Genomic DNA, 12,472 nt, shown 5'->3' on the forward strand with positions numbered 1-12,472 from the left:
AGGGAGAGGGAGATCTAGACATGGAGACAGAAAGATACAGGTGCAGTGAAGGGGGAAAGGGAAAAAATGCACATGAGTGCTTCACTGAGAGTGGAAGGAGAGAGAGAGGGAGAGAAAGAGAGAGAGAGAGAGAGAGAGAGAGAGAGAGAGAGAGAGAGAGAGAGAGAGAGAGAGAGAGAGAGAGGAGGGATAAATAATGTTAAGTATGTTTGGGAAAGCTTTAGGGAAACATCATTTTATAAGCTTACTTAAACACACTTACACTATATCACCACATAAATAGCTTGTGTGTGTGTCTCATAAACACACACACACACATACTTTATCACCATATCACTATAAATAGCATGTGTGTGTGTGTCACATAAACACACATATACACATACATACACCTACATATACATATACACAGTTTTAATGCAGTTGCTGTACAAGACAGGATAATATCCTCCCACCTCCAACTAGTCATAGATCTAACGAAAATCCCCATTGCTAGATCGGGACAGATCCCTTTGAGTTGTTGGTCAGGGGGGTCCAAGGGCCCCTCCAAACAACACAGGCAGTTACAATTGTTCTCAGTTGTCTGCCAGAACAGGAAGCTAGGACTCTGCTGGAAAGATAGCACACATTTCTGTCACAGGGGGTGGAGAAGTCAAGCTGGAACTGACCTCCCTGACAGCTAGCTCTCACAGCTTGGGTAGTGTTATGCATGCTACAAAGGGGAGAAAAGCTACTAACAACCCTCTGCAGCTCAAAAGCCTGAGAAGCATAGAAATGATGGGACAAGTAAGATATCCCCCAGTAGGGCTACAGTGGCCCTTGTAATCTTGGGGGCAACCAACAGCTGTCTTGCTGGACCTAAAGCCCACTTACTGGGAGGAACTCACACCCAGTGTTGTAAACCTAGGTAAGAATCCATGGCTACAGAGATCAGAGTTCCTAGAGGCAACCCAGTACTATAATATTACTGAAGTATCGTAGTTTTCAACTGTCTTCCAGATGTTCACCCTCATACCCATAGTCGAGTGCAGCTCTCACATCTCACCAAAGTAGTTACTTTTCTGCAGCTGATGAAGACCACTAGGGTGATGCATGATGAGTCAGACTGTAGAGAATAAGTCACTGTAGGGTCCCCAGCTCCAAATGAGACATCTGTAATCCAATCCTAGGCCTAAGGTTCAGGAAACATGAAGAAGGGGCAGAAAGATTTTACAAGCCTGAGGACCAGGATGACTACTGAATAACAGGTTCTTCAGACAAGACAGGATGGTTGCTCCCATCAACTAATAAGAATATGCTTGCTGAATAAGACAACACCAAATGATTTGCCAACATGGACGGAGGAAAATTTCAAAAGGCCTAAGCCCTAGATGAAGATCTACAGGCACTCAATGATTACTGAGAGAGAACCAGTTTTTCTTTTTCTCTTCCTTTCTTCCTTCCTTCCTTCGTTCCTCTTTCTTTCTTTCTTTCTTTCTTTCTTTCTTTCTTTCTTTCTTTCTTTCTTTCTTTCTTTCTCTCTCTCTCTTTCTTCTTCCTTCCTTCCTTTCTTTTCTTCCTTCCTTTCTCTCTCCCTTCCTTCCTTCCTTCCTTCCTTCCTTCCTTCCTTCCTTCCTTCCTTCCTTCCTTCTGGCTGCATTCCTGCTGAGCTGTACCTGGCCTGCCCTCAGAAAGCAGCACCTAGCCCTAATCCATCTTTTGTTTAGCAGACACCTTTGGTTTCCCTTGTTGCCCTCTATGTGAATCTTGTCTCAGAGTCTCCCAAGGATACAAAGGCCTATGTAAAACTTGGTTCAGGAAACCCAGAAAACCCTGGTACCTGAGAAATTGAGGAATTTGCACTTGGCCTTGTATTGTTGGGAGCTCCTTTCAGGTTGTTTTGAGTATATGAAAATTAACTGCTAAATTGTAATGGAGAAAAATAAAAATGCCCAAGGCGAAGGGATGGTTCTTCAGTCCTTCGAGGCTGGATCCCCCTGCAGCGATGAAAGGCTAGATTCATTCTTAAGATGCCTCTGAGTCTGCATTCCATGGATCTGCATTAACTCACACATTCGTGTCGTGACACACAGCGACATTCCCTTCCTTCCTTTCTACCTTCCTCCTTCCTTCCTTCCTTCCTTCCTTTCTTCCTTCCTTCCTTCCTTCCTTCCTTCCTTCCTTCCTTCCTTCCTTCCTTCCTTCCTTCCTTTCTCTTTCTGGGAAGAAACCCCAATCCTCAGGGGTCAGCTCCAAATATAGATGAATAAGGGCAACACTAATTAGACTCAGTATGTTTTATGTGTGCATGTATATTTATATAAAAATAATTCTATAAGAAATAATGAATTTGAGATGGGTGGTTGGGGGATCAGTGAGGAGCTAGTAAGGGAGAAAGTGGGTAGAAAGAATAAAAATAGGTTGTACTCAAGTATGAAATGCTGTGGGATATTGCTTTTGTACAATGGTTTAATAAAATGCTGATTGGCCAACGGCTAGGCAGGAAGTATAGGTGGGGCAAGCAGATGGAGAGAATTCTGGGAAGAGGAGGGCTGAGTTAGGAGTTGCCAGCCAGACGTGAGGAAGCAAGATGACAAGGCAGAACTGAGAAAAGGTACCAAGCCACATGGCTAAACATAGATAAGAAATATGAGTTAAATTAAATGTAAGAGGTAGTCAGTAATAAGCCTGAGCAAATGACCAAACAGTTATAATTAATATAAGCTTCTGAGTGATTATTTTATAAGCAGCTGAGGAACAGTGCAGCTGAGCGGGACACGGAAAAACTTCCAGCTACAATGAAATCCTCAAATTAAAAAAGAAAAACATAGGAATTAAAGATTAATGACTATAAATTAAATAAGTAAGATAAAATGATGAAGAGGCCTGCCTACTATAGCTCCCTCATGGTATACAGTGTTATCATAATGGACAAGGTTATTTTTCTGAAATCCTCTTTCCATATTTCCACAAAGTGATGAAATAGGTAGAAAGCCCTGGAAAATGCATAGTCAAAGTGGGGTACTGGCTTGTTCCAGGTCCAGGTCTTTCAAGGTCCAGGAAAGCTCCCCAAGGCCTCAAACATGTGAACATATACCATGCTTGGGCCCAGTCTTGGCCAACAGACTGCCAATATCCATGTGATCCCAGGAGCAGAGCCATGGTCAGCATCCCATTCTTGCTCAGTACACACACACCCTTACACCCAGCCCCTGGCTTGACTAGCCTGGTGCTCTGTCCCAGAGGAAGAGTGCATACACATCATAATGCGAACTACGTCATAGGTGAGGTCACCTAGGAGATAACTGCCACATTTGCCACAAGCTCAGCTGCTGCTCACAGATTTCAGCTGTGCCTTCTGAAGAGATGACCAGAAAGCTTCCTAGACCTCTGGGCTCTCTACGAAACCCACCTTCTCCACCTCCTCCTTCCCCTCTTCCTCCCGTCTCCTTTCATTTCCTGCCTTTGCCAGCAACCACCCCTAGACCTGCTGCAGAGACCAATTCCCTCTTTGTTTACCAACCTACCCATTTCCCTTCTATAAGGCATGCTTCCTTCTTCCCCACCTTAAGGGTCCACATGCCCTCCTCTTCCTCTATTGACAGACTTCCCACTAAGTGCCCTGATCTTGTTTTTTTCCCTTCCCCCAACTCCTCTAACTTTCCCCTAACTCCTCCCAATAGCCCTACCAAAGCCGTGCATTTTATCTCACGACCACAAAAAAGGCAGCTACTGACTGCTAGATTGGGTAGGTCCAAGTTTGATTCTGGGAAGACTTAGTTGGAAGGGGCATGGACCATGGTTTTCAGTACTTCAGGCTCCTAGCAGTCTGACCTGCTGAATCCAGGGAAGGTGAAGACGATGAAGCCAGGACTCAGCCTGGAGCCTCCCAACACTGACTTCTCTCCTGGGCTCTTCTCTTCGTCAGGCCATCATTGAGAAATACCCCAGTCAGTCGGAGAGAAACCAGTGTCCTTAAAGGCTACTTCGCAGAGTCACCCAGGAAGCTTGCTCTTTCACAGGACGGCTTGGAAAAGTTTTATGTGGTGACTGAATCTCCTTCACTGTGCTTGTTCTTCAGGACCAAGGATGAAATGTCCCAGGAGACACAGACTATAAGTGAAGAAAGTGGTTGGGAATTGGAGCCTTGAGTAAGTGTGGTTTCCTCACCTGCGAAGCTCTGAGAGGCACAGCAGCAATGCAGTGTGGGTAGGAAGCTGAGGTCTATACCACAGTCTCCGGGTAGGATTTGGGACCCTCACTATCGTATGTGACTGTGGGTAACGTCAAACAGCTTCATGAGACAGTTTCCTTGTAAGTAGATGGAGGTATTACGAGCTTGAGGCAGTGAATGAGGTAGTACTTGCAGTGTGCCCGTGACTGTAAAGGAGCCACTCAGTGCTCGAGGGTAATCTTCAAAGGCAGTGAAGCAGGACAGGCAGCCATGAGAATGGACCCTGCTGATGCCTGTGCTCTGCACATCTCATATGTAAAATACGGCTGAGAACATGTTGTTTTGCACAGTTCCTGTGAGTTAAGTGTATAAAAAAAATTTAAGGACTATTTTGCTCTATTAATGTATCCTGTAGCACCTATGACAAAATACCGTCATGTCAACATGAAATTCAATGGCTTTGTCTGTATGCCAAAGCATATGCCTGAGTTTCCGGTTAGTTGCTTGATTTCTGTCTATCTCTCTGCCCTGCTTCCCTTCCAGTTCTCCTCTTTCCATGACCAAGATGACGTCATTTGGCAAAAATCTGCACAAGCTGTCTCCAACTATATTTCAACTGAGACCGACTGAGGAATTTCATGCAAGAATTTCAAGGCAAGAGCTGGAGTTTCCAAGAGGAAGTGTCACTGATAAGGAAGGGCTTATAAAATGGTTTATCTAGGTACTCAGTTGATGTCCAAGTGGCCGACAAGCTGTCGCTGACGATAGGAACATCCTAGAGGGACAACTGCCAATAAACTACAAAGAAGACAGAACTGTTTGTCCAACTGGAATGAGTTACTGTCTTAAGCTGACCGAGTTTCTGATGAGACAGGACAAGAGGCCCAGTCTACCCGGTATCTATACAGTCCAGGATTGCTCTGTCTATGACAGCTCCGTTCTCAGTGAGTTCACCTTGCTGAAAGGACAGAACATTGTATTTCTATTCACCAGTGATGAGGATAATGACGACAGCCTCTGGAGAAATGCACTCAACCATGTTAGGGTACTGACTCTTTCCCATTCTCCCAGTTCCTGGTTTGGAGTCCTCATTAAGAACACAATTGTTGCTTGCTCTGCAGCTGGGGTCCTAATGTCTCTGATCATTAGGGGGGGAGGGGGTTGAATAGATGCAGAACCAAATAACACAGGCTCAGGGAGATTGTAAGCAATCTTGCTTATTAAACAAAGGACTGAGGTATTTATGTGTGTACGTTTTGGTGGGCTCTGCTTCCAGCTGCTGTGGTGTTTCCTGGTTGGCTCTGGATCATATGTCAACAGTGGTCATCTTGAGGGTCCAGTTTCAGGGTCCTCTGGGTCGGGATACTGCTGTGGGATGTTCTATATGCTGTGAATGTGTTGCTCTTATTGGTTGATAAATAAAATGCTGATTAGCCAGTAGCCAGGCAGGAAGTATAGGTGGATAAGCAGAAGAGGCGATTTCTGGGTAGAGGAAGGCTAAGTAAGTAGACGCCATCCTGCCATCCAGGGAGCAGCATGTGGTGGCACACAGGTAAAGCTACAGAACACGTGGCGACATATAGATTAACAGATATGGGCTGAGTTTAAATGTAAGAGCTAGTCAGTGGTAGGCCTGAGCGAATGGCTAAGCAGTTTTAATTAATATAAGCTTCTGAGTGATTATTTTGTAAGCAGCTGCAGGGTCTGTGGGGCTGGGGAGGACTGGAGAAAACTCAGCTACAGGATACTACTGAGCATGTCAGAGCTCTTTGTTAGCTTAAGTCATGGACCAGTACTTTAGGCCTTATCCGCTGCACACAATCATACTCTCTGCCTTCATCCCCACCAAGTGGCAGCCACACAGAGTTAAATGATTTATCTAGATACTCAGTTGACACCAAAGTGGCAGACATGCTGTTATTGACAAAATGGAAACACACTGGAGAGACAACCACTTCTCTTCCTGCTGCCTACCAATCCAGATGTAGGACTCTCAGCTACCTCTCCAGCACCATGTCTGCCTGCATGCTGCCATGCTCCCTGCCATAGGATAATGGATTAAACCTCTAAAACTGTAAGCAAGCCCCAATTATATGCTTTTTAAAAAATTCATAAGAGTTGCTATTGTTTTTTAAAAATTCATAAGAGTTGCTATGATTTTTTAAAAATTCATAAGAGTTGCTATTTTTTTAAAAATTCATGAGTTGCTATTGTCATGATGTCTCTTCACAGCAATATAGCACTGACTAAGACAAATGCATAGTTCAAGAATATTTATGTCAGTTCAGACTGACATAAAATATAATGCAAAATAAATGTTATCTTTTTGTTGATTGACTACACTAAAAACTTTTCTCCAAATGATGGTAGTAAAAGGATATTGTTTACAGATTTTCATGTTAAAAACTAGAAATAAAAAAGAGTGTTCATACATATACAGGAGACTGTATGACATGTGTGACTGGAGAGTTAGTGTTTTATAAGACTGAGAATAAAGGCAGATAGCTTTGAGTACAGGAAGAAGAATGTTTGTGTGAGAATGTCACAGAGAAACCCATTCAGCTGAGGGATCAATAACTAGAAAACTAGAATAAAAAGTTTACAGCTATTCCACTTTTCATTGTGATGTGGAAGTCAACATGAATTGATTTGTTTTATACATATATTTTCAGGTCTACTGAAAACTTCAAAACATGTTTTTTAAAAGTAAGTATAATCTGCATGCTAAACTATAAAAAGATGAACTGATATAAAAAAATGGTCAAAAATCCTGAAAAGGCAAGAAAAATGGGGTTGACAAAATGGGAATGAAGAACACAGGAATCAAATGGAAAAGCTTAACATTGATATTGTTCTAACCATTAGCAGTGTGGTGGTTTGAAAGAAAATGGCCCCAAAGGGAATAGCACTATTAGGAGGTGTGGTTTTTTTGAAGTAGGCGTGACCTTGTTGGAGGAAGTGTGTCACTGTGGAGGTGGGCTTTGAGATCTTACATATGCTCAAACCATGCCCAATGAGTCAGACCACTTCTTGTTGCCTTTGGATCAAAATGTAAGGACTCTCGGCTCTAGTACCATGTCTGCCTGCAGGTTACCATGCTGCACCATGATGATAATGAACTAAAACCTTTAAACTGTTAGCAAGCCCCAATTAACTGTTTTCCTTTATAAGAGTTGCTATGGTCATAGTGTCTCTTCACAGCAACTGGAACCCTAGCTAAGATAAGCAGTTGTTACTGTAATTAAAATTTTAAATCACCAGGTTTGGAGAATGATAGTCAAGATAAAACAAAAATTGATTTGACAGTGGAAGCTTCTTAATACAGGGGATGGTGGTTAATGCAGAGACTCATGACTGCTCAGAGTACTGAAAAGAAGCAAATGTGAGTGGTCAGCTTTAGATAGGACATTTACATCTACCCCAAAGTCAAGAGAGAATCATGTAAGAAGGGAAATAGAAAGACTTCAAGAGCCATTGAGATGGAGAGGAATGCTATGAGAGCTAGCCTCTGGTCACGACAAGGTTACACATGAACTCATACCAGCTGTGGTTACCTGCACAAGAGCCATACAAGATCAAGCCAATTAAAAATTCAAGCACGGAGGGAGGAGTTATGGCTGATGCCCCACCCCTTACTCAGTCTATATTGGCAGTTAAAGTTTGCTTGGGGAAGGAGATTCACTATCTTTGGTGGGGTGGCCACTAACAAGCTGCTGAAATGTCTGATTCCATACCCATGCACATACAGGCAGCACTAACTGGGTTCAATGGGCTACAAGAGAAGAGGGTGTGAAGTTGGGAGACAGATGCATTGTGGGTGTCTGGGGGAAAATTGAAGAGCTGAGTAGTGGTGGATATAATTAAGATACATTGTATACATGTATGAACTTTTCAAATAAAAATGTTCGACTCTATGTCACCATTTAAATATCATATACACATGTAAAATTAAAAAGATGGATGAACCTGCTATCATAGTTGATGGTTCCCTCCCTGATACACAGTGCTGCTGCAATGGACAAAGCCATCTATTCTCCAATCAATCGTTCATTTACCCAGTGACACATGAGGCAGGAAGATCTGAGAAATGCATTTAACCATAGTATGGCGCTATCTTCCAACACTTTTCCCAATTCTTGCCCCAGAAATGCTCCCCCAGTCTCCAAACACATGGGCCTATCTAATGTATGGGACCAGGTCTGACCAAGAGATAGCAACCTCTATGTTACCCAAGATACAGGCTAATGTTAGAATCCAGTGCTGTTTGCCAGGGTCATTTCATTCCCCTGGGTGTCAAGGAGGATTCATCAGGACAAAAGGAGGGGACATTCACCTCACAATGGGCATTCAGTTTTCTGCCCTACCTGCTTCCCTCCCCTGAAACATGCTTCTGCTCTGCTTCTTTAATGACTGCCATGACCAGCCCTTCCTCCTTCCAACCTTTTCCTCTAAGCAACAGATGAGCTCTTTCCTGTTTTTTCCTTTTCCCCTGTGGCATCCTGCTAAGAGTCCTTCCTAATAGTCCCCTGCTCTCTAAGCCCTACCATGCACCAGCCACAGTATGCCATACTTGCTGAGTCAAAACACTCAACCTGAATAGCCGGATTCCTTGCTAATATTGCATTTCATGAATTTTCAAGGACTGTGCCTTGCTAATAGATTGAGCCTGGTGAACACAGGATCACAGGCTAATAAAACCTGCAGAAAGCTTGGCAAAAGACCCCACTTATTTCTCTGTGGATGTTAAATCTGCATGTAGCCATAATGAAAGTAAAGGCAGACATAATGGAAAATAAGAGTTCTGGTAACTAGACCATGGTGTCCCTCTACTATAGGACCAATAGTCTTTGATATCTAAACTCCATCTCCAACCATGGGAACCAATCAGACCTCCATCTAGTCCCTAGTAACCAAGAACTCACTCAGCCATTCCTGATGACCTCCATGTGCCTCCCATACTGTCCATGACCAGCATCTTCCAGCACTCAGAATCTGTTAAACCTTTCTCCTCACCCAGTCCCTTGTAACCTGGATCTCCTCATATCCAGTCCCTCGTCATCTGAGCCAGTTTCTATTAACATTTCTACCAAACACTCCCTGGTAAACAAAATCTTCCCTGACCAAAAACCTGGCTACCAGCCTTCTCTCACCCAAGGCCTCTCTTCGAATCCCTGGTAATCAACATTTTTTCCATCAATGGTCACTGGGAACTAACATCTCCTGCCACCATCCTGTCCCTGGCAAACCACCTCAGTTCATCTGGTCCCTGCTAACAGCTCCCTTTATCCACATCACTAGCATACTGGTTAGTTTTGGTCAACTTGACACAAGTTTGACACATCTGAAAAGAGAGAACCTCAATTGAAGAACAGCCTCCACCAGACTGTCCTGAGTGCATATCTGAGACCCTCTCTCCTCTCTCTCTCTTCTTCTTTTCCTCCTCCCTTCTTCTTCTTCCATTCTTCTTTTTCTTCCTCTTCCTCCTCTTGTTCCTCCTCTTTCCGAGACAGGGTTTCTTTGTGTATAGTCCTGGCTGTCCTGGATCCTGCCTTGTAGATTCAGAGATCCGCTGGCCTCTGCCTTTGGAGTGCTGGCATTAAAGGTGTGAGCTGCCATTGCCTGGTTAAGAGGCATTTTTCTTGATTGATAATTGATGTAGGGGGGCCCAACTCACTGTGTGTCACATCCTTAGACAGGTGGGCTTGGGCTACATAAAAAACCAGCTGAGCAAGCCAGAGGTGGCGAACCAGTAAGTGATGTCCTTCTGTGGTCTCTGCTTTAGTTCCCGTCTCTAGGTTTGTGCCTTGGTTTTCCTTGATGATGGACTATACTTTATATGCTAAAGTGAACCTTTTGGGCAGTGTTTTATCATAGCAGCAGAAAAGCAAGCTAGAGCATCTGGTAACCAACATTTTCCACCATCTTGTCCTTAATAACTGATATGTTTCCTGGTCCAAATAAAAGTTTCCCACTGATGCAGTAAGCCAAATTACAAATTCAACAAGTTCAATAAGAGCATAGCAACTCCTGGGCAGATTCACTGGTCTTGGAGAAAGAAACCAGAGAAGTTGCAACCCTCAGCAATTGGGGAACATTTTATAGGTTGTAGGCAAGGGGTGATGACGTGCCCACCGTAAGTTTGGTTTGTGTGTAAGTATGGTCAAAAGCTGAGGACTTAGGTGGGGAACTTGGGAGGCTGGCAACTTTAGGAGAGGGACTATGCAGGGGCAAGCCAAATGTTCCAACGGAACAGTAACCAGTATCTCATCTACCACATCCTTGGTAACATCTGCACACACCAAGTCCCCAGTAACCACTATGTGCCTCCACGCTATCAGCTGTAGCCAACATCTCCCAACAGACAGCCCCTGCCTATATGTTCACCAACCCAATCCAGGGTAACCATCTCTTCACACCCTGGTAACCAACATGCCCGTTGCTACCAAGTCCTTGGAAACCAATCTCCCCACATTCAGGCCCTGGTAACCAAGACCACCCACCCAGTTCCCGAAGACTCTCACATGTCTCCGTACTCTTCCAGGTAACCAATTTCTTTCTCCTCTCGGTCCCTATGTAACAACCTCTCCTCTCACCAGCCCCTTACTACCTGGTTCTCACCGATTACCTGAAACCCTTCTAACTAACTCTCAGTCACGAAGATCTCCCAATCCACTTGTCAGTGTAGGGTAAAGGAGGCTAAGGAAAAACACTTTACCCCTGACTTGACCCCAAGACCAGGGACAAGGACTTGAAATTCCACCAATCCCTGAGCTTTCCCCAGAGTCGGACCACAGAATCCCACCAATCCCTGAGGTACCTGAGCATAAAATCCCACCAATCCCTGAGCCTGCCCCAGAAACAGTTTTCAGCAGAGCAGGACTGTAACACATTCGCTGCGGAACTTTCCCCTGGTGGAGCAGAGTTGTTATACTCCGGGGGACCTGAGCAGAGCTGTAACTCGAGCCTGACTGGAGCAGAGCTGCCAGGGTACCTTTCCATCAGAGCTCCAACGCTTACAGTCGTCACCGACACCTTCCTCTAAGGGGGCTCTGGTGTCCAGATCAGGGATTGCTTTGTTGACCAATATCTCCCTCTACCAAGTCCCTGATACACAAAGTCTCTCCTGTCCTGTTCTAGTAACCAACAGAACCCCCACTCAGTCCCTCAGCCTTGTCCCTGGTAACTAACATCTCCATCCATCTAGTTCCTGGACAATATCATCTTCCACAATGTAGTCTGAGTTAACCAAAATCTCTGTCCACAGTATATCCCTAGTAAGCCACCGGTTCAGGCATGTAGTCCCCTGTAACTGTGATTTTCTTTCACCTAGCCCCGATACCATGCAACTTAAGGAGGCACCATTTATTCCGGTTTAGGTTTCTAGGAACTCATTCCATCACAGGGTAGATTGGAAGACTTGGCAGGAGATAGAGAGGACTGGAGCTGGAGAGAAGATTGGAAGGCATGTTAGCAGAAGCAGCAGGAGACAACCCCGCTGTCACGCCCACTTGCGAAGTGGAGTGGGCAGCAAGTGGGGCTGGGCTATATAGCCTCAGGGCCCGCCCCCAACGACTCACTTCCTCTAGAGAGCCGCCACTTCCTGGATGTTCTAAAAAAAAAAAAAAAAAAAAAAAAAAAAAACCTCCGCAAACAGCGCCACCCAGTGTTCAAATATTGATAAGACAAAGAGAAAGGGGCTCAGGCTCCAAACTCCCTACAAGAAATGAAACCCTTTAAATCGTGCATATTTTAATGTGTAAGTTACAGTGTAATAAAAACGTACTTGTGTAGCTAATATGTTAGGAATAGCAACAAAGGATTTATTTTTCAATGCACTGAGATCAGTTTTTAAAGTCCCCGGAGCCATCATAGTTAGCTGTCAAGTTGTTAAGCTCAGTGTGCACACTTCTGACTTACGCTGTCAATTTACAGCCTTGGCTGGGTGGAATGTACACAGTTTCCATAATTGTCTTACGAGCCTCCTGAGGCATTCATAATCAGGGTGAAAATAAAAGAATTTGTCATACTGACAAGTAACAAGAAAACTACAGCTTCATTTCCAAATTGCAATCGCCACTGCCTGTAATTTTATGCGTTCAGCAGGCAAATTCTTCCTACTCCTAGAAACCGTACACAGCACTCTGAGCCCTTTTATTGGTGGTGTTTCTTATCTCTTTTACTTTGACTTACTTTTTCCTCTGTGTCTCTTTGTGTCCAGTCTTTGCGCATGCATATGTTACATGTTTCTGTACACATGTGTGCATGTTGGTTATCACACACATGTTGCACTGATGTCAGGCATCTTCTTTGATCACTCTC

General features: G+C 44.2%; 1 long non-coding RNA gene across 1 annotated transcript; it reads left to right on the forward strand.

Moving 5' to 3' along the window:
• The first annotated feature begins 3,304 nt into the window (after window positions 1-3,304).
• On the forward strand, window positions 3,305-5,393 carry LOC119088579. Its single transcript, XR_005092250.1, has 3 exons — window positions 3,305-3,727; window positions 3,908-4,130; window positions 4,697-5,393. It is a non-coding gene; the product is annotated as an uncharacterized LOC119088579 (long non-coding RNA).
• The last annotated feature ends 7,079 nt before the right edge of the window (window positions 5,394-12,472 follow it).

Source organism: Peromyscus leucopus, chromosome 9 (assembly GCF_004664715.2).
Source record: "Peromyscus leucopus breed LL Stock chromosome 9, UCI_PerLeu_2.1, whole genome shotgun sequence".
NCBI lineage: Eukaryota > Metazoa > Chordata > Mammalia > Rodentia > Cricetidae > Peromyscus > Peromyscus leucopus.